General features: G+C 44.9%; 1 protein-coding gene across 5 annotated transcripts in view; it reads right to left on the bottom strand.

Moving 5' to 3' along the window:
• The window catches only part of LOC138264533 (mitochondrial amidoxime reducing component 2-like), a 28,096-nt gene extending 8,791 nt beyond the window's left edge, over positions 1–19,305 (bottom strand). For 3 of the 5 annotated variants that reach the window (XM_069212570.1, XM_069212553.1, XM_069212586.1), the window contains exon 1: positions 18,971–19,305. The gene's annotated coding sequence lies outside the window, so the exon portion shown is untranslated. The other 2 variants (XM_069212563.1, XM_069212576.1) reach the window with 1 other exon arrangement.
• Positions 19,306–20,122: the final 817 nt, after the last annotated feature.

Raw genomic sequence — 20,122 nt, 5'->3', positions numbered from 1 at the left:
CCGAGTGTGAGATCCAGAAGAGCATCATAACAGCACGCGCCTGGACAGCTAATAAAACCACTGTCATTGATAACAGTAATAAAATGATTGTACTGCATTGAGCAACAGTTTGTGCCATTTCTAAGCAGTGGCAAGGGGTAACAATTACAAAATTTAAGTGCACTCAATTTATCAACTTCTAAAGGGAAAGTGGCCAATTGGGCTTGCCAGGATTTGACGACTGAAGTCATAGCAGATGTCAACAAGGAGAGTTTATTTCACTAGGTTATCCACCCAACCAACCAGATGCGTTTTAGACATAGGAGCCAATGTGCAATATGATTAAAACATCTATAAAACAAGGAAAAGTTATAACAACGTGTGAACAGGGCGGCATCGGTTTCATTGAAACACCTTCTATTCGGTAAGATGGTGCAAACAATTCTAAATAACAAAACACTGGGAACCAGAAATGGTTTTTGAAGTGTCAAAAGCTTGTGGTACTGATGAGCTAGCCACTGCATTGTACCACGTCATACCATCTGAAACTGATGAATCTTTAGACAGTTCTTCAACTGAGCAAGCCTGGGAATCATACATGGTTCAAGGGGAAGCTCATTCCTGTATTCCAATCCACACTACTAAATGGTTCATGGAGCTCACACTCAATTGTTGCCAAATGTTTAAAAAAAAAAAAAAACACACACTTCTCAGCGACCAAGTTGCCCCTTAAAGCTGTCAAATGTCTGGTTGGTACATGTCATCTCACTGACTTAGTCTTAGTCATTCCAACCAGAAACTGATGCATGGAGCTCAAACTCCAAACATGGAAGAGCTCATAGGGTTAGCAACACGTGGAGACTTTGAGGTATATCAAACTGCACTAGCTACATAATTCTGCACCTTCTGTAGTCTACATAAGGCTAGCTGCTGCTCCCACATATTCTGAATGTCATCAAGAACAGAGGCGTATACTCAAGAGCTCTTTTGTATTCTTATATGTGTACTATTTTCGAATGACGCCTTCCTTTTTATCAAAGATTTGAATTAGGGTAATCAGTTTGGGAAGGTAAAATTGTTTCGGATGTAGACACTTCACGGAACCCTTGAGATGTTTCTGCATATACTGATCTGCAATCAGGTACTTCTGTTTACAAACCTCACCCTCCAAAACGCAAACAGTTCTGGTTCAAGGTATTTCCATGCAGACTCAAGTCCCCGTCATGTATCTTACCCAAAGAGCTTGCCTTTGCACCCAGCAAACAGAGCGACTGGCTCGCCCATGGTCCTTCGTTACCCCCGACCAACATCCAGGAAACCTACTGTTTTAGGATAACATTTAGTTGAACTAGAAGAAATGTTAAAAACACCCCAAATCAAAGATAAGGCTTATTATTTCCCAATATAAAGGCAACCTCTTTCTCCCGATTCAGAGAGAGACAAAAAATTATCTCTTTTTGTTGATCCATTACCTCACCGCCACGTACTGTTCACTACAGACACTAGAAAGAAAGAACATGGTGCAATACTCAAAAGGCGAAGAACCTTGAGAAATGGACCCCAGTGAAAGCACTAAATTCCTTGAACTGGTGAACGGGTGCAATTCAGCTTTCTCATTCTTCCTGGGTGGTTGTTCTATCCTGACAAGAAAAGAAATCAAAGTAGCCAGGTTACATGTGAATTCCAGGGGGCAACAAATTGGGAGTGATGTTGCCTGTAAGGAGCAAATTGTAGTGCTGAGCATCCACTTTCCATGAGAGCAATCTATATCCTGGGAGTAGAAAATAGTTGGATGTAGCACCTGAGCAGGGCTTTCCCTATTTCTTTGCACTTCTTGTGGCTAAAAACACCCTTTCTCGGTGTGTACCATTCCTTTGCAATGTCCACAGGAAGCTAGCAAGAGGTCTTGTGGCCCTAGAGTGGTCCCACAGGGAAAGGGATCTTTCCCTTTCTTAGGGGTCCTGCCCCAGTAGCTCAAAAGAACTGAACAATTCACAGAGGACCAGAACTAAGATGTGCAATAATCTAGCATAAAATCCGAATGGACGTCGATTGGGACCACAGACCTTGCCGCGTGCCACCTGGCCAATTGTGATTTCTACTTCAGAAGCAGATATTGGACCATCCAGTCTAGTTTGCTGTGCAGTAAAGTGTCCGATGATTATATAATCAGAGAAACTGAGCAATACTACTTCCTCATCATTAAGCTTTTGGTAGAAACTACTAAACCCGTCATGGATAAGGGCTGGATCAGTGACAAGTACTGCTTTAGGAACTCCTAATCCCAGAAATGACAGATGCATTCGCTCTGTCGCAAACCTGAAAAGAAAGTAGTATTGGGCCCATTTCATTGCTGTTTAAAAGTCAGTTGCTTGGCCCGGGGCTTCTTAATAATACCATCGAGCATATGTTTCTGAAAGGAAGCTTGGGCCAACACAAACAGATCCATCAAGGACGCAAGTGCCCACCAGTCTTGGGCAACTGCAGAGTAAACCATAAGAGGCTGTAGGTGAGTAAGGGTAGAATGAAAGTTGCCCTCTGATTGAGCAATCTACTTCCAACGGAAGGATGACTGTGTGCTAGGTGTGATCCCTACAAATGGCCTTAAAAGCATCCCAAACCATAAGGGAGGAGGTTGAGCCCAGGTTACGCTATATATAAAAAACAAAAAGTTGCCTCCTTATCCAGCGAGTGAACAAATGCGTCCTCCAAAGAGGAGTTTCCGATCAAACGTCCAAGGATGTGGCTTCAGATTGGATAGCGCACACGTAACCCTAATAGAGCGAACAAGTGAGTTGTGGTACAAGATAACCGTAGGATTCAGGGAGATACTAAGATGAGATTAAAAAAGTGTGACTTTGAACTATGGCAATGCCCTGCTCTATGGTCTCCCAGACTCCACAATGATGCCTCCCCCCAGTAAAGGCAAGTTACAAGATGCAGCATGTCTCATTACAGACCTGAACAAAATAGGACCACATTACCCCCACCTACTCCTCCCCTTGATGAACTGCGCCACCTAAATCAGTGCTTTCCAAACTTTTTAGAACCACAACCCAATTTTAATGTAACTCAAGCATCATTTGGTTGCACACTTATTTACAGACAACAAATTTTCCTTTAAAATGACCACTACATTTGAGTTTTTGCAACCCCTCCACCCCCTCCCCCCCCCCCCCAAAAAAAAAAAAAAAAAAATCAGCTGGCAACCTTCCAGTGGGTAGTGACCCACAGTTCGGGAAACATTGAGTTACATAGTTTGCAAAACCATCAGGACCAACATCCCCCACCTATCCAGCTGATAAGCTCAACATCTGGTGGCTCTCTGCATAACCGCTGCCAAGTCACCATCAATTTGGAGATGAAGAAGTAGACAGAAACACCAAAAAGCATTTGCAATGCAATAGGTCTTTCTTTTTCTTGAGTTAGAGCTGTTGGCATCGTAAATTTAGAACTGGACTGTTCTTGCCACATAAATTGGTCAAGATAGTCTCATAATTTTGTCTTTTCCTGCCATGTTTTGGTGGTCACTGGCGATTACGGACATCAGAAATCACAAGCACGATGACTGCACTACCTTGCGCTGTGTAAACATCTGAGCAGAAATTGGAAAATAAGGCTGGAAAAGTATTTTATTTTAATTTTAACTGAATGAAAAGTCTTGAAAGCATTCTTGCCTCACATTTCAACAAGCAGAGCAGTCTGAGAAGTTTTATGGACCCAATAAAGGAGATAAGCAATGCCCTGTGTGTCATGTCGTGAGTGCTTGCAGGGTGGGCTCTCGAGAGAGAGGGACTTGAGATGAGAGGCTAAGCAAGTTTCACATCAATGCTTCTAGGTTTAGTTACATTCTACCAGAAAGGGCATATTGTGGCTTTCATGAGCAGTGAGCTACACAACCAGTGTTTATTTTGTCAAATAAGCTTATTTTAGGACCCAAAGGTAAACGAGGACAGCACTGAAAAAGCCAAAACAAAATATCAAAAACATGGGAGGCAATGGAAGGAGCGGAATGCTGCAATTAAACGCAGGCAGCTACCAGCCTAAAACACCCACAGTGAAAGGGAAGCACCAAAAAATAATAAAAATAGTCAGTCACAGCAACAGATAAAGAAACCAAAGTGGAATAATACAGTGGTTGGTCACTGCTCTGAAACAGAAAAAGGAGGGAGAAAAAGGCAGAACTGACCACTGGAAAGCAAGAAGTTTAAAGAACACTGCAACCAACAAATGAAATCAATTTAAGCCATAAAAAGTATACCAAAAGGATACACGAGTTGAACGCTTAACCTAAAAATAAACATGGCAACAGGCCTTCTCCATTTATGCACCTAGGATCTGGAATATCGTCCCTTTATCCATATGACTGCCCCAAACCTGCTGTAATTGAGGATTGATTGAAAGACTCACCTTTTTACAGAGCGTCACATAATGATGCAGTACCAGTCCACAAACCAGCTACCCAGTGCCTGCGCAGTATTCTACTGCCTTTCGGCTAGGTTTCTGCTATATACATACCACACGCAATCACATATGCCGGGAAATCAAGCTGCAGAGTCAAAGGAGCCGTGTGCTTTTCTACTCTTTACTTTTTCATTCTGATGGTTCAATAGGTTTTCTTGTGCAGAAGACTGCTCTCAAGTCTCATACAGGTGCTCGCTTTACTTGTTTTCGGTGTTCCTCATCAATAGATTGCTAGACTCTGTTGGGCAACACCAATTCATCTAAAACTGTCCATAACCAGACTATTACACAACTAACGGCTGGTAGCAGCTGATTGATATTCATAGGTTCAAAGCCTCTTTACTGCACCCCATTGGGTAGACTCCATAGCAGCTTCACTGTGTGAATCATGTAGTCTCAACATGATTGCCCCCAAGTTTGCTGAGTGAGAGAGGTAAAAGGTACCCATTTTCAGGTCCCCCTTATAATGTATGTAGGCCCTAAGAATATAGAGTTTATAAGTAGTCCTAGCTGATGTCTTCCCCTTACCTGCCTATTCCCCCTGCTCTCCTCTTCCCCGTTCCTGCAAAAGCCAGTGCAAACCAGAGAATTTGTGTTTGAGTTCTCATCGCAGAGGCAATTCCAGTAGGTCACCCTGTGGTAGGAGCAATATCACGCCTGAACAAAGGACTGGGACCAAGGGCATATGGAAGAGAAGGGTTGCCTGCCCATTGCTCCCACATCATGATTCCTGTTCTGTGGCAGGAGAAGCAGGAATTTAGGTGACCAGTTGGCCTGGGACTAACTACCATTGGTGTCCGAATATAAAACAGACCACTTAGGGTTATTCAAAGTTCACCTTTTCAAATGGAGCAGTTCTGTAATTTTGCAGATAAAGGCTGTTATCAGAGGCAGTCTCACCCAAAGATGCAGGAAGTATGCCTCAAGACTAAGGACACAGCACTTTCCTCCTGCTGCTACCTGAACAGAAGAACGTGATAGAACCTGCCTTATTGAGTCCAAAATATAAGCCTAGCTATCAAAAGTGCTGCCGTTAGGGGTTTCCTTTATCAAAGGCAGTGAACACTGTAGGTCTGGAACTGTTGAGCAACCCAGTTATCACTGCAACCATATGCAATATGCCGTGTCAGAGTGTGAGTGTGAGTGTGTGTGTGGGGCGGGGGGGGGAGGGGATCTTTGAGACCACAAGTTCAGTGCCTGGTCCAATGAAGACCTGCATTTGCTGACAGTATCCACTTATGTGTGAGGGCCAGTGCCTTTGTATCCACAGCCCCAACATCGTTCATCCCACCTGTTGGTAATGATCTGTAGGAGGTCATGCCAGCCTCCATACTCACTATCATGGTTCTCCAGGCTAAGGGTGTTGAACTGTGCATGAAGGCAAGTGAGTGTCCATACCAGCTCCCAGTTTATATGTGCCAAGGCCTGCTGAAGATCTAAGAGTTTCCCAACTCAACTGTGCCATTTGGCACATCAAGTCTGTGTATGGACTGAAACTGTAAGCTCATCAACAACTGAGCTGCGACTTAGTCAAAGTAAAGGTTGCAGAGGAGTCCTGCTGGAATCTTGCAAGCTGAATCTGAGGACCCACCCAAGAGAGAGACCCTAAATAGCCCTGAAAGGGGGACTGGTCACCTAACCAGGTAAGTACCAACCAGGAGGGAGCTCTGACATCACCTGCCTGGCCACTCAGATGCTCCCAGAGTTCCCTGCCAACCTTAGAATCAAGATGGCAGAAACGAGGGATCCTCTAGAGGAGCTCTGAGCACCACCCCTGTGGTGGTGATAGACAGGGGATGTGGTCACTTCCCTTTCCATTGTCCAGTTTAGTGCCAGAGCAGGGACGGGGGTTGGGGGGGTATTGTCCCTGAACCGGTGTTGACTGGTTTATGCACAGGCACAGAGGGCACCAAATGTGCACTTCGAAGCAAACCAGTGGCTTGGAGAGGCTACCCCTCCCAAGCCAGTCACACCTATTTCCAAACAGAGAGGGCGTTATCTACCTCTTCCAAAGGAAATCCTTTGCACATGTTTGCATCAACTTGCCCGATAAGCAGGATGGTGACCAGGTCAGACCACCAAAGGTTAGAATTGAAAGGTTAGCAACGGGAGGTTTGACTGATAATGGTGTGCAGTTCAGATCTGATCAAATGAAGAAATCCTTAAGTAACTTAGATACCGGTTACCAAAAGATAGCCTTATACTGACTTGGAGATAAGTTTGTTTGACAGAATCAATTGTGTGGTAAAAGAATGTCTCCAACCAGCATGGGTTAGCAAAACTCTAGGCAAAGTGACACTTCAAAACACACTGTGACCTAACCACACCACGCCTCATACTCTAACTAGCATATTCATCCCTATTTGCCTGCTGGAAAGAGAGGCAACCTTGTACAAAACTTGCAACCTCAAAGTTAGGATTCAACCGGTAGGTTGAGTGACAGAAAATGGATCATGGTCAGCATAAAATACCATCATATCAAATACTGCAATCTCCATGTTAACCTTAAAAGGTGACGAGCAGATGTTGGGAAGTTTGTGAACCAAGTACAGATCAGGAGACCTGGGGCACCATATAATGATTCATCCAACAGTTTCTGCTGCTATGAAGATCGTGTAGGTGTGGTGTCCTGTGGTAAGTCTTGAGAACAGGCGGACATTTAGCATGGGCTGGGTGGATGCCACCTAGGAGGATATGACGCAGGGTAGTCACACAGGATAAAGCGGCTGATCCAACAGAGGGGGATCAGTGCCTGTAGATCTTCAAGAGAGAAGAGTACCATGATGTTATGAATGTTTTAAACCAATCAATTCTTAATCTTCTAGTTGGTTATTAGAAAATAAGTTGGTTTATGCCTCCTTCTTTGTTCAAATGTGTACGTTAGCCGAGTTCCTTTTAGTTTAAAGTGGAGGGAACTAATTTTGTATATTTTTGGGTGGTTTGAGATGTTCTCCCTTTCTTTGTTAAGTAAGGGAAATGTGTTATATCTTCACTTAATCCTTTATTTCACTTCATACAATACTCTTATCACTCTCCTTGTTTTCCCTTCTCTCCTACCCCGCAAAGTCTACACTTGGGTGGCTCCACCTCTGGGGCTTTGGAAGGTTCGGGGGAGGTTATTAATGGAGGCAGCTTTGCAAAGAAGAGAGTGGTCTCTCCAGTTATTTTCTTAAGGGCAATGCATAAATCCTGGACTTTTTATCTGGCCAGTGCTCGTCTTTAACTTGCTCCCTAGTCTTTGCCTGGCTTATGGCACTGGGTACAGGCAGACACCAGTTGGCTGTTTGAAGACAGGTGCGTTTTACTCAAGGGGTTCCCCCTGTTCCAAGATGTAAATATTCAAATACAGGCACGGCCTCTGGAATTATGTGATTGTGCAGCAGGGCTTTGTTGCCCAATAATTATGTACTTGCCACATACTCCATCATCTGCTGCATAATTTAACAAAAAAATTGTTTCTAGGTCAAATGCATCAAAAGTCACTAAAAACGTAACATGTCCTGTGTAATGGAAGGCCCTTCACGGAGGTCGATTGGTCATCTTTCAGTGTCTTATTATTGTATTTGGGTGCTAAACTGGTACTAACGGGGTGAACATTTTGCCTGACCAAATAATGTAGTACTAATCTGCCCTAACTGCAATCTAGGACACCCTCACAAACACAGTTGACAAAAATAGCAGAGCTGCATTAATACTGCTGGTTCTTTGTGCTACGTCTGACACAGTACACCATAACACATTACTTCTTAGACTGAAGATTGTGCAGACGGCATCACCCTCTACTGGATTTCCTCCTCCCTAAAGAGCAGATCATACCAGATTCACACATCACCTTTCTCTTCAAATGCTTACTGCGTAATACAAGTTCCACATGGAATTACATGTATCACATGAAAGCACTACTAAGTCTTATCAGCAGTTTCAAACTCACTTGCTACAACTATGCAGATAACAGATACTTCTCAAAAAGGGAAAACTCTAAGGACCTAGGAAAAGGAAAATCTAATAACTGCCTAATAGGTATAGAACAACCGGTGACGTGGATTCACCTTAAGCTCAATGCTTCATAAACTGAAACACCGATCTGCAATGATTGGATAAACTATGGACCTATATATTTCTGGACAGATAAACTGGGACCCCAGAGCCAGAAATGGCCACTGTTGTGATAGATCTAGGAAGTTTCTTTCATGCTACAATTTCTATGAATATTCATTTGACAGGATGTCCCTATCAACCTTCTACACCAGTGGTTCCCAACCTGTGGTCCGGGAACCCCTGGGGGGTCCGCGACTGCTTAAAAAAATAATAATATTAATAGATTAGGTCCCCAGTTTTCAGTGATGACAATGGGGGGGTGGGGGGATGTCCCCGAATTCTAATAATGATCCAGTGGGGGTTCCCTGGGTCCCAGTAATGATAAAGTGGGGGTCCACAGAAGTCAAAAGGTTGGGAACCACCGTTCTACATAATGAAGACACCTAAACACATTTTCCACATCTTGGCTTTTCTCAAAAAGGTACAAACAACAACATCACTCAGCCTCTCAAAATTTGATTATACACACTGAATATACCACAGCAGTATACTTTCAGCTACCAGAAGGCCACAAAGAACAAAACTCAAGGTCAAGTGGGGTGCGGATGTCATCCGTGTCAGCGATCAAGGCGGTCTTGGTGCCGTGGTTGGCTCAGTGTTGTAGAGAGGATTAGAATAGAGTGACCTAGAGTGGAGTGCCATAAAGTGGAATAGAGTGCTGTAGAGTGGAGTAAAATGGAGCAGAGCGTCTTAACAGTGGAGTGGCATAAGGAGGAGTAAAGTGTCGTGCAGTGGATAGGCGCAGAGTGGTATATAGTGGAGTAGAGTGATATATATTGGAATAAAGTGTCACAGAATGGCGTGGGGTGGCAAAGTGAGTAGGGTTTCATAGAGTGATGTAGAGTAGTGTCATGGAGTCGAGTCAAGTGTCCTAGAATGGGGTGGCGTACAGTGGACTAGGGCATTATGGGGTCAAGTAGACTGTGGTAGTGTTGAGTGGCAAAGTAGGGGGGAAGCATACAGTAAAGTGGGACAGAGTGGCGTAGATTGGAGTGGAGGAGTGGCAGAGTGGCGTGATGTAGAATGGAGATGAGTGGCAGAGTAGAGTGTCATACAGTATCAGAGTGGAGTATGCATGGTGTCGTAGTGCACTGCCATTACAGAGAATACATTTTCAACTGAAATGATCATTACATTTGCACAAACATAGTTTTACTGATAAAACTAAAACAGCACACAAATGATAATGTATCGAAATCAGCATCACCTAGTGTATTGAATTGTTTTGATACTATTAAAATATTTGTTTCCACCATACTTCAGATTTACATGAAAAATGTGTTTCATTTGTGATTTCCTTAATTCTGATATATTTGTACAGTTCCTTTACAGGCATTTACATTTTATAATAACATCATACAAGCTTTTTACATTCAGAAACCCAGCAAGATTGTCACATAAATCTTTTCACTTTGCAGTTAGAGAAATAAAGTAAACACCAAGCTTCCTGGAAGACAGAGCCTAACATGTGACCTCCGTCTTTGAATGCACAGCAAACGTGGCAGAAAAAAAACAAAGTTTAAAGGTCTATTTATTGCTCATTCATTTCTGAAATCAAGCATGGTTATTTTGGGGATGTTTCAGCCCTCTCTACTATCTTACTTCCAGTGCTTAGGGCATGAGCTTGAAATTGAGGAGAATAGATTTTTAGTTATGCTATTACTAAACAACACTGACCAAAATAAACAAGCTCATAGACAGATGTTTGTTTCTCAAAGGCATGCACAACTGATTTACTGGCAAATATAAGTAGAATCAGCCAAGCAGAAAGATAGGAGGTAGAAAACCTTTTCAAAGAAATACAGCACGTTTACTTCTTCCTGAACTAGCATACAATGGAGATAACGGAAAACATATGAATTCTTATGGAGTGCCTCACGAAAAAGAAAAAAAACTAATTTTCAGAAAGTGAGCACTCATGGATTAATACAATGAGCTAGTCTGAGAGGTGGTAAACAGGCAATGCTCCACAGGAGGAACAAAGACACGCAGGACGGCCTAAAACAAATGAAGCAAGCAAATGTGAACTAGAAAGCCAATGGTAAGCAATGGGTAAAATGTGTTCCCAGGGAAGCTTTCAGAATGCCCACAAGAAGTCATTAGCAAACCAGACAGATGCATGGTCTGGTAGGCTTTGACCAAAAAATTAGCATGATTGAAATAGGTAAGAAAGAAAAATAATGATGAGACAAAAGATGCGTAGACAGAAAAAGGAAAGAAAGAACAGGATGTAGGAAGGAAATAAGGGAGAAAAGGCAACAGGTAAGATAAAGAGGTGAAAGACAATGGATGGAAGGGGTTAGGATAGATAGATGAAAGGATTGATAGGTTAACAGGTAAATGAATGTACGGATGAAGAATGGACAAGTGGGAAGGAGAGAAAGGATGGATAGATACATGAATATACTGACAGGTGGACTCATTAAGCATGGATGTAAACAGGAAAGGAGGGGTGGGTAGAAATGTGAAGGGAATGATGGATGACTAGACAGAAAAGTAAAAAGAAGGATGGATAGATGGATGAAAGAATGCAGGGTAATCCAAGCAGGGTTCAGGTTTGCTCACCCATGTGCTTGATGTGATTAGATACATGGTTCAAATGGGGGTATTTTAATTTTCTGAAGACCAGGTTATTCGCAATGTGATCCAACAAAGAATCCACACATTCTTGTTTCCTGCCTATAGACAGATACCCCCAGGATCGACTAAAATCAAGAAAGTGCTAAAAATCAGCAGAATCCCTTAAACTGCCCATAGTAATGAAGAGATCCACGCCCACCTTGAAACTCAATACCATGCATCTTTCTCAAACACACACAACGGTATGGTCAACACAAACCCAATTATAGGTCCACTCTTCAAAATCTCAGACACACTTATTGAACCACTATCCTGATAAACTATGTACCTCATTTTTTTTTTTAAAGTACGAATTCAAGCAATTCCAAAACTGTTCACTGTGTAAAAAGAATAGACCGTATCAACACCATCAATAGCTAAACAGAACAACCTAAGACAGAACAACTTATTTCAAATGCTCACATGTAATCAACTTTCAGCCCTTTTTATACTGCATCATACCTTAGCTTTCTATAACCCTGCATGGAAATTAATAGCAAGACATTATTCTCTCTACTTCCTACTTGAACTCCCCTTGCACTCTCTCCTCTGCCTGCCTTGGTGTCTCTCAGTTTATCCTACACTTTAACGTGCCTGCAACCTTACTCTTTACTATGCTACAGTAAACTAACCATAGCCCTCCCTAGAAATCATAAACTCTCCTTCTGAGTAACTGTAAGAATATGGATTTTTGATGACTGAGGTGTGAGCCCAGGTCAAGCGGCAACCACAATCCTTGTCAGGGTGAGTCACAAGCCAAACCTAAATTAACCTGTGCTCAGCCCTCTGATAATTTTGCTGAGAGCAGTCAGGATTACCACATAGGCAATGAGTAAATTATTTGTGCAACACTTCAAATGGTAATAAATTGAAACAGCACACAAAAAGAATTCCACACCAAGTTCAAACAACAGAACTTTCTTTCCGAAATAAAAGAAGACCAATACAACAAAAATCCAATCAGTAGAACTGGAGATATGCTGTTTTAAAGTTGTTAGTGACAATAGTGCCAAAAAGCACAAAGGGCCAACTGTGGAAAACTAGCCACAACAGACGAGGACAAAGTCACAAGTTCAGCCCATCGGAGATGGTGCGGAAGCCTGCTACAGAGACCCAAGTTAGGCCTGCTGAAAAGAGTGCCTTGAATCCTGGTTTGCAGAGCATTGCAAGGATTCACGTCCAAGATGAGCCACGCAGCTGCAGTGATGCGTCAAGTTCCAAGACGAAGCAAGGCTGCAATGCGAGATTGTGTCATCATCCAGGATCCCACTGACGCAAAGTCTGGCATCAAAGACGAGGCATGCAGTCGGGGCGAAGCATCAGTTTTGAGGAGCTGCAGGGCTGCGATGCCGGTGTCGTCATAGAAGATGCAGTCAACAAGGGATGTAAGGACCTGCATCGAGGATATGTTGCACAGTAGTGGTTCTGATGAGGCTGCAGAGGCGATGCAGGTCTTTGCGATGGGTCCATTCTAATCAGCAGTGACAATGCATTAGTTCTGCTCAGGGTTGTGCCATGTAGGAGACATGTCAGTTCCACTGGATCCACAGAGGCTGGCAGGGCACCTTAAGCCGAATTCCAAGAATCTAGAACTAGGGTGGCACCACTTGGCAGGGTACACTTATACAAGGCACAGTCCATGTGCAGATGCAAGATTGTTGGAGGTCTGTTGTGTCCCTGAAGCTTCAGATCAGGAGGCCAGCCAACTATTCTTTGGAGTCACTCTGGGTTCTAGAGATGCAGGTCTATTCCTTCTCACCCAGGTAAGAGGAAAGCAGGTCAGCAGTCCTTCAGAGCAGCAGTCCAGCAAAGTGGCAGTTCTTTAAGCAGGTCAGCAGGCCTTCTTCCTGGCAGAGCATTCACAGGTCCAGAAGTGTACTGAAATGTTGGTGTCTGAGGTCTAGTATTTATAACCAGTTGTGCATCTGAAGTGGGGATGGGTAACTTTCACAAAACTGGACTTAAGTGTGTGCCCGGGCTGTGCCAAGTGTGGAAGGAAAGGTACAGTTTTAGGGAAAGAACACTGGTGCTGGGGCCTCATTAGCAGGGTCCCAGCACACTTTCAATCAAAGTTGGCATCAACACTAGGCAAAAAGTGGTGGGGGAGTGGGTAGGGGTAACCATGCCAACAGTGGCACTTTCCTACAGTACCCCCTACCCTGCCCCCACTCCCTCTTAAAATTACCGGCTGCCACTGTCGAAATGGGAGTTTCAAAGTCCCCACACACAAGCTCTGCAATGGCAGGCCTGAGTCATGTTTAAAGGGCTACATGGGGACAAAACAGAGCCGCCCTCAGACACGGAGCTTATGTGCCGAGGACGGCTACCTTTCATCCTCTGCAGCACCAGAGGGATTTATTTTGCATATTTTCAGCCTTGGTTGCTGGGGAAGAGTTTCCCCAGCAACCAAGGCAGAAAATATCCCCTCCCTGAAATGACGATTGGCGCGCCGTGCATGCTGATGTAATTACAGGGAAAATTTAAAAATATAACAAGCTATTGGCTCATTTACTTTCATTTCCATCAGTGCTTGGGGGCTATCTCAGCCCCCTGAGCACTGATTTCAATGGGCAAGGTATTGTTGGAAAGGGAAGAATCTCCCCTTTCCAATGGCACCTTCCTAGTGGATCCCTGCAGGAGGGTGATCCCCAAGCAGGGATCCACCAATAGACACTGGGGGGAGGGGGTGGAGGTGAGAGGGGCTAGCGGCCCGTTAAGCAAGGGCATTTGCTCCTCCTGTATATTTTTTTAATTAATTCAGTTTTTCTGCCCCCCAGGGGGACAGATTGGGGCAATAGCCTCTAATCTACCCTAAGAGTTGGGCTGAAAGCCTACTAGGCACCAGGGACTTTGTTTTTTTTTTAAAAAGGCAACAAGGGCTGCCCAAAGTGGGCACGGCAAGGTCCCAACATCCACCAACCATGGGCATAGTCGGTCTGTGACCCCACAGGGGGCAGATGGGGTTATAACCCATGATCTGCCCCCCTCCAGGAGGGGCCTAAAGAGGGGTAGGGGCTGCCCACAATGCATCGCCATGCCCCCATCCCAAATAAATTGTGACTAGTCTTCTGCCCCCATCCTGCCCCACTGAAACCAGGGATTTTTTTTTTTTAAGAAACGTTTACGGTTGGGGGCTGCCCAGAATAGGCATGGCAATGCCCTCACTCCCCGAAAAAATGAGCACAGTATTTCTGCCCTCTTGGGAGGCAGACGGGATAATTACTTCCAAACCCACTAGACACCAAAGAATATTTATTTTTATTAAAAAATAAACAGAGAGGGATGGGGCTGGCCAGAATGGGCCAAAGTTCTTCTGCTCCCCCCCCCCCCCCCGCCGGGGAGGTATAAAGCCCACTACACGCTAGGCAATAGTTAAAGAGGGGTAGGGGCTGGCCAGCATGGCCAGCTCCTGCCCCAAGCGCACTAATCATCTCATCCCAGTGGCAAGCAAGAGGACATTTGGCTCTTTAGGGTGTTGAACTGCCATGGGCAAGGAGAGCTTGGCTAACTCACAATACCGTCCCACTCACAATGATGAACGGCTGTACTTTTTGGGCTTGGGTAGGCACCCACTTGGAAAAACCTACCAGACTCAGAAACATGTGAAAACTAGACATTTGGGGAGAGTCCAGGGTGGTGTGCTTTACATACACCATTTTCTTACCCACAATGCCCTGCAAACATACAGCTTTGCCCGAAGTCACGCATTTTCCCTACATTTCTGTGATGGAAACTTCCAGAAACTGCAGGAATCCACAAAATTACTACTACCCATCATTACCCCATCTGTACTGCTAAAACCTCTGCCCCACTGTGTGGCTATGCCTAATGCCAGCGTGAGGAACTTTGTGCTCTAACTGTGGTCAATAGGAACCTCCACACAAGGGCTCCCATTGTCCATGGTTTGATCCGTTCCTGTTGCGGCACAAGGCCCAGCCACACAAGTGGGGCAGTATTTTTTTGGGCACGTGAGGGGTGATGCTGGGTGGTAGGAATTTTGTGGATCCCTGAAATTTCCATCACAGAAATTAAGGGAAATGCATGATGTCAGGCAAAGTTTGAGGTTTGCAGGGCACTGTGGGTAAAAAAAAAAAAAAAAAATCCCTACTGGGATCTATGCAAGTCACGCCATTCTGGACTTGTCTAGGTGTTGAGTTTTCAAAAATAAATAGGCTGACTAGGTTTCTACAGGTGCTAACTGAGCTAGGGTCCAAACTCTAGAACTACCCACATTGTAAAAAGGAGGGTCAGTTTTCGGTGGGAAAACGCACTGCGTCCATGTTGCGTTTTGGGACGTTTCCTGAGCACTAGGTCTACCCATACAAGTGAGGTGCCTTTTTTATTAGAAGATTTGTAGGAGCGTAGGATATTAGAACATTTATTATTACCAACTGGATGTTGCTGCATTTGTGCCTTTCAAATGAAAGGCCAGTGCATAAGAAAGATGACATTTTTAAAAATGCCCTCCAAATCATACGCTAGTACGGGTACCCACAAATTCCGAGCTATATAGTTTAGAAGCAGTGGTTATTTCTACATCTTGTGCTCATTTCAGAAACACATAAATTTCCTTGATACTCATTTTTCACTCTGCCTGTTTCGCTATAAGAGTTGGTCTATACCCTGCACTCAATTGAAAAACCATTGTACGCTGCAGCTCAGTTGTTTGCTGTGGGTACCTTGGGTTCTTAGAGAACCTACAAACCTGGTATATTGCCACAACCAAAAAGGTCTAGCAGACATAATGGTATATTGTTTTTGTCAACCAGCCATTGTGACAAAAAGTTACAGATGAAAATGTCACAAATGCCTGTTTTTTCCTATTCATTTTCAACATTTCTTTATTTCAACAGTTATTTTCCTTGGGGAAACCTTGAAGTATCCTCACATATGATCCCTTGCTGAATTCGGAATGTTGTCTACTTTTCAGGAATCTATAGCCTTTTTGGATCATCCATGGGTTTCACACTGGTTTTCACAACAAAACAGACATAGGTTAAGAGCATTAAAAAAAATAGGGAAAATAGGCTACCTCTTAGAAAAATCCCAAAACTGTGGTACAAAATTGGGTTTTTTGATTCAGCTCTGCATGTTCCTGAAAGCTGGCGGTTTTAGCATCTATCTGGGTCACTTTTTCCCCTCTTTTTCTCCCCAAAAAATGTTGCTATATATTGCCTATGTTCTCAGTCCCCTAGAGGGGAATCCACAAACCCTAGGCACCTTTAGAATCCTAAGGATGTTGAAAAAAATGGATGCAAATTGGACACGGATAGCTTATGTGGACAAAACATTCTGGAGGCCTAAGCGCAAACTTCCCCAAATAGCCAAAAAAAGGGTTAGCACTGTGGGGGAAATGTCTAGCAGCGAAAGGGTTAATCAGTGCTGCAGGGTCACTAGTAGCATTTAATTTACAGGCCCAGGGCACATGCAGTTCCACTTTACTAGGAACTTACAGGTAAATGAAATATGTCAGTTGGGTATAAGCAAATCTAACATGCTTTAAGGAGCAAGCACAAGCACTTTAGCACTGGTTAGCATTGGTAAAGCGCACAGAGTCCTAGGACCAGCAAAAACCAAGTCAGCAAAAGCAGGTGGCCTGAAGGCCAAAAGTTAGGGAAGAATACCCCCACCAAGGATGCCAGGTCTAACAGTAACCATTCATGCAATACCAAAACCTTTCTAACCTGAAATCATAATGTCTCGTTCTGTTTAATCTCTCCTTGCGTTCCACCCTATTGCTTCACCCCTCTTTTCACACTTAAATTAACTCACTCTGATAATTACACCCAACTCCTGTTAACTTAATAGATCACCACTTGAAAATGGAGCAAATTCTTCCATTTCTTTAGAGCACAACACTAACCTAATAATCAACAACTCTATAACAATAATTTGGTCCTTCTGCTGATGCATAATTTCAGTAGTACCCTGAATTTAGGTTGCGACCGTTTAAGGCAGGGGTGTTCAAACTGAGGGTGGGGCCCCACTATGGGGGCCTCAAGTGACCCCAGGGTGGGGGGGGGGGGGGGGGAGGAGGTGATGCCAGACTCTGGCCAAAGCAAGCATTATGCTGATAACACGGCTTTGTTTTAAGGTGAATAAAATGAGCAGCAGCAAACCTCCCTGCGATGGGATATCACTAATATGTAATGTCATTTATATCCAAGCGGGGAGCAGGTGTCCAAAGGAAAGGGACTCTAAATAAATACTCTTCAACCACCCCTCGCTTTTTAGTAATCACAGTGTGGATACTTTTACACACTAGTAAGGCCTACCTGACCAGAATACCATGTTTGGCATCATGTATTTGACAGCATTTTCAGGTCGAGCATGGGAGCGCGCAAACGCTGCTTTTCCGGCGTGTTGGTATGTATCTGGGCTTTTAACAACACCCACCTCACACCCATCACTACCACTCGTTTGTGGGTTTGCCTTTCAAAAATCCTTTGATGACATTGGTAAATGGTTTACGTTTGTCCCTCCTTGGGGAGGTTTTGTTACCGTTTTGGCTAATCGCACTTTTGCCGATAAGTTTGACTGCATGCGAACTTCTTTTTCCTTTTGTGTGTCTCCACGCTGATGCTCATGGCGGCCCCAGCGCTGTGAATCGGCTCGCTTGTGTGAAACTGTTTTACTTTTAATTTTCAGTTTATGTGGCAAGAAAAGTCAGGTTAGGAGTTTACAACGCTAATAGCTCTAACTCGAGCAAATGTGAGACCCACTGCATTGCAAATGCTTGTTTACATATACAAACACTTGGGTTTTCATTTTTAAAATAGCGTTAGAAATTAACTGCAGTGTTCAAATAAGTCTAGACGAATTTAAACATTGCCCATTAATAGAATAATCGGGAAGGTGGCCCGATATTTTTTTTCCTTCACTAATGGAGGGGGGGGCAGCATTAAAATATTTGAAAAAAACTTCCGAGTCCAGTTATTCGGCGTCTCCAGTTGTGTGTGAGTGAAATATAATAATAAATGCACTGCTTCTGCAGCGGCGGGGGGGGGGGGGGGGGGGGGGGGGGGCTGGTGCAAGTGGCCGGTCCCTCTCCCAGCACTAACACCGCTGCACGAGGCAGTCGGTGCAGGGGGCGTGGGGAGGTGAGTGAAAGATCCGCGAGCAATGCCCCCGGTGCAAGAAAACCGAGCTAGAGCCATCTTTTACGCTTACCGTTAAATGGAGCTTCCTTGGCGTAATTAGGACTTCGCTGCCAAGTTTTGACGCGCCTGGAGTTACAGAACTGTTATTTGAAAAAACAGTGGTTCAAAGTTCTCAAATGTACCTCGTGCCTGGCTAATAATATCAGGGACGATGGGTAACCCCCACCCACCGCCACAGGGGCTCTGCACGAACCCAATTCCTCTCAACCCTTCACTGCCACCCTTGGCCTCATCTAACCTCTGCAGACACGTCGCTCAGTCTACGCTGCTAGTGAATCTCCATACATTACCCTTTTCAGTGAGTTTGGCCCGCTGGGGTCGTCGCCGGGGCCACTCCGGCGTCTGTCGGGGCACAGTCCGGGGCAGGGCCAGTAACTATCAGTGTACTGTGGTCTCAGAGGCTGCACCTGTTAAGCACTCGAGGCAGGTCGGGAAGCTTGTTAAAGAGGGAGGGACACTGGCCCAAAACCCTCCCCTCTTCCCCCGGTGGGGGGCGCAGTCCGGGGAGCCTCAGCCAGCAGCTGTCGGGGACCTTGTTAAGCAGCGGATCGGGGGCTTTGCTAAGCACTGGAGGAAGGTCGGGGAGCTTGTTACGCATAAAGGGAGAGCCTCCCCTCCCTCGGGCGGTGTGCTCGGCGCTCTATCGTTACCTGCTGCTGTCCTGGCCGTCCCTGCCTCGGATGGCCCCTGTCTCAGTCAGCCGGGAGCCCTGCAAGCCCCGCGCTGCAGGGAGGGGGCAGGCCTTAAAGAGGAACTGGCTCCCGAAGCATGGGGGCGTGGCGCGGAGCCTGCCGGATAATCCTGTGGGAGTCCGCTGTTTCTCTGCCGGGAGAAGTCCTATTCAGAGGGGCTGCCGAGGCGCCCCTTTAACGAACACCGGACCCCCCTGAAATGCGGCGAGGGCCCCCCTACATCCATCTCGGCAGCTGTGCATTTACATGTATACGAGATCTGCTGCCAGAAGCATTGCCTTCTGTCCTGGATGCCATCACCTCACCAGCCCCTCCGGGTCCCACTCCTGGCCACCCTTTTACCCCTCATTGTTTTCGGATGTATTGGTCCAATTGGCCAAAGGAAGTGGGGCACGCTGCCAGCAGGTCACCACCAGATACTCCAGAGCATTATGGTAGATGCAGTCCTGTGGATGTGTTTTATCATAGGTGTTTGCACAGACAGTTTTTGCTGCACACGTGTTTCTGGGTAATTTCCCTTCTTCAACAGATATATGAAGTAATATTGAGATTAATTAAAGGCCCTTCTTCCATACACAAATACTGCTGTACATTTAAACGTATATAAATTCTGCCTTGCACGCTATGCGTACCAGATGACACCATGTTAGCAGCGACTCCCTGTCCTTTCCTTTGGCTTTTAGGGGTCATTCGGCTACAGTTGAAATGAACCAGGACTACAACTCCCAGAATGCACTTGGTTGTTAAAAGGCAGGCTTAGCACTGAACGATGTGGCCTCTCCAGTCCTGGCTTTATTTCGTAACCCGTTCTATACTGCAGTTATTGTGCTCGTAATGGTGGGGCCGCTCTAGTGCTCAGATCTGCTCCTGGTCTGTTAAAGATACAGCAGTCCTGATGGGAAAAGCTGCTCATGTACCATGTGTCCCTACTGATAATTGTAGCATCTGTGCCATTAAACGCATAGCAACGCTGGGAGGGCTGGGGCACATCCTCTCTCCCCCGTATACCAAACCTACTGAGAAGTGTGTTAAAGAACATTGCTCTATCAGCCCTGATAACAGTATCCCTGCTGTAGAATTAAAATAATACATGTATTGATGATTAAACAA

The sequence above is a fragment of the Pleurodeles waltl genome, chromosome 1_1 (genome assembly GCF_031143425.1).
Source record: "Pleurodeles waltl isolate 20211129_DDA chromosome 1_1, aPleWal1.hap1.20221129, whole genome shotgun sequence".
Taxonomy (NCBI): domain Eukaryota; kingdom Metazoa; phylum Chordata; class Amphibia; order Caudata; family Salamandridae; genus Pleurodeles; species Pleurodeles waltl.
The sequence above is the reverse complement of the archived record's forward strand: the minus strand, read 5'-3'. Positions and strand labels throughout refer to the sequence as shown.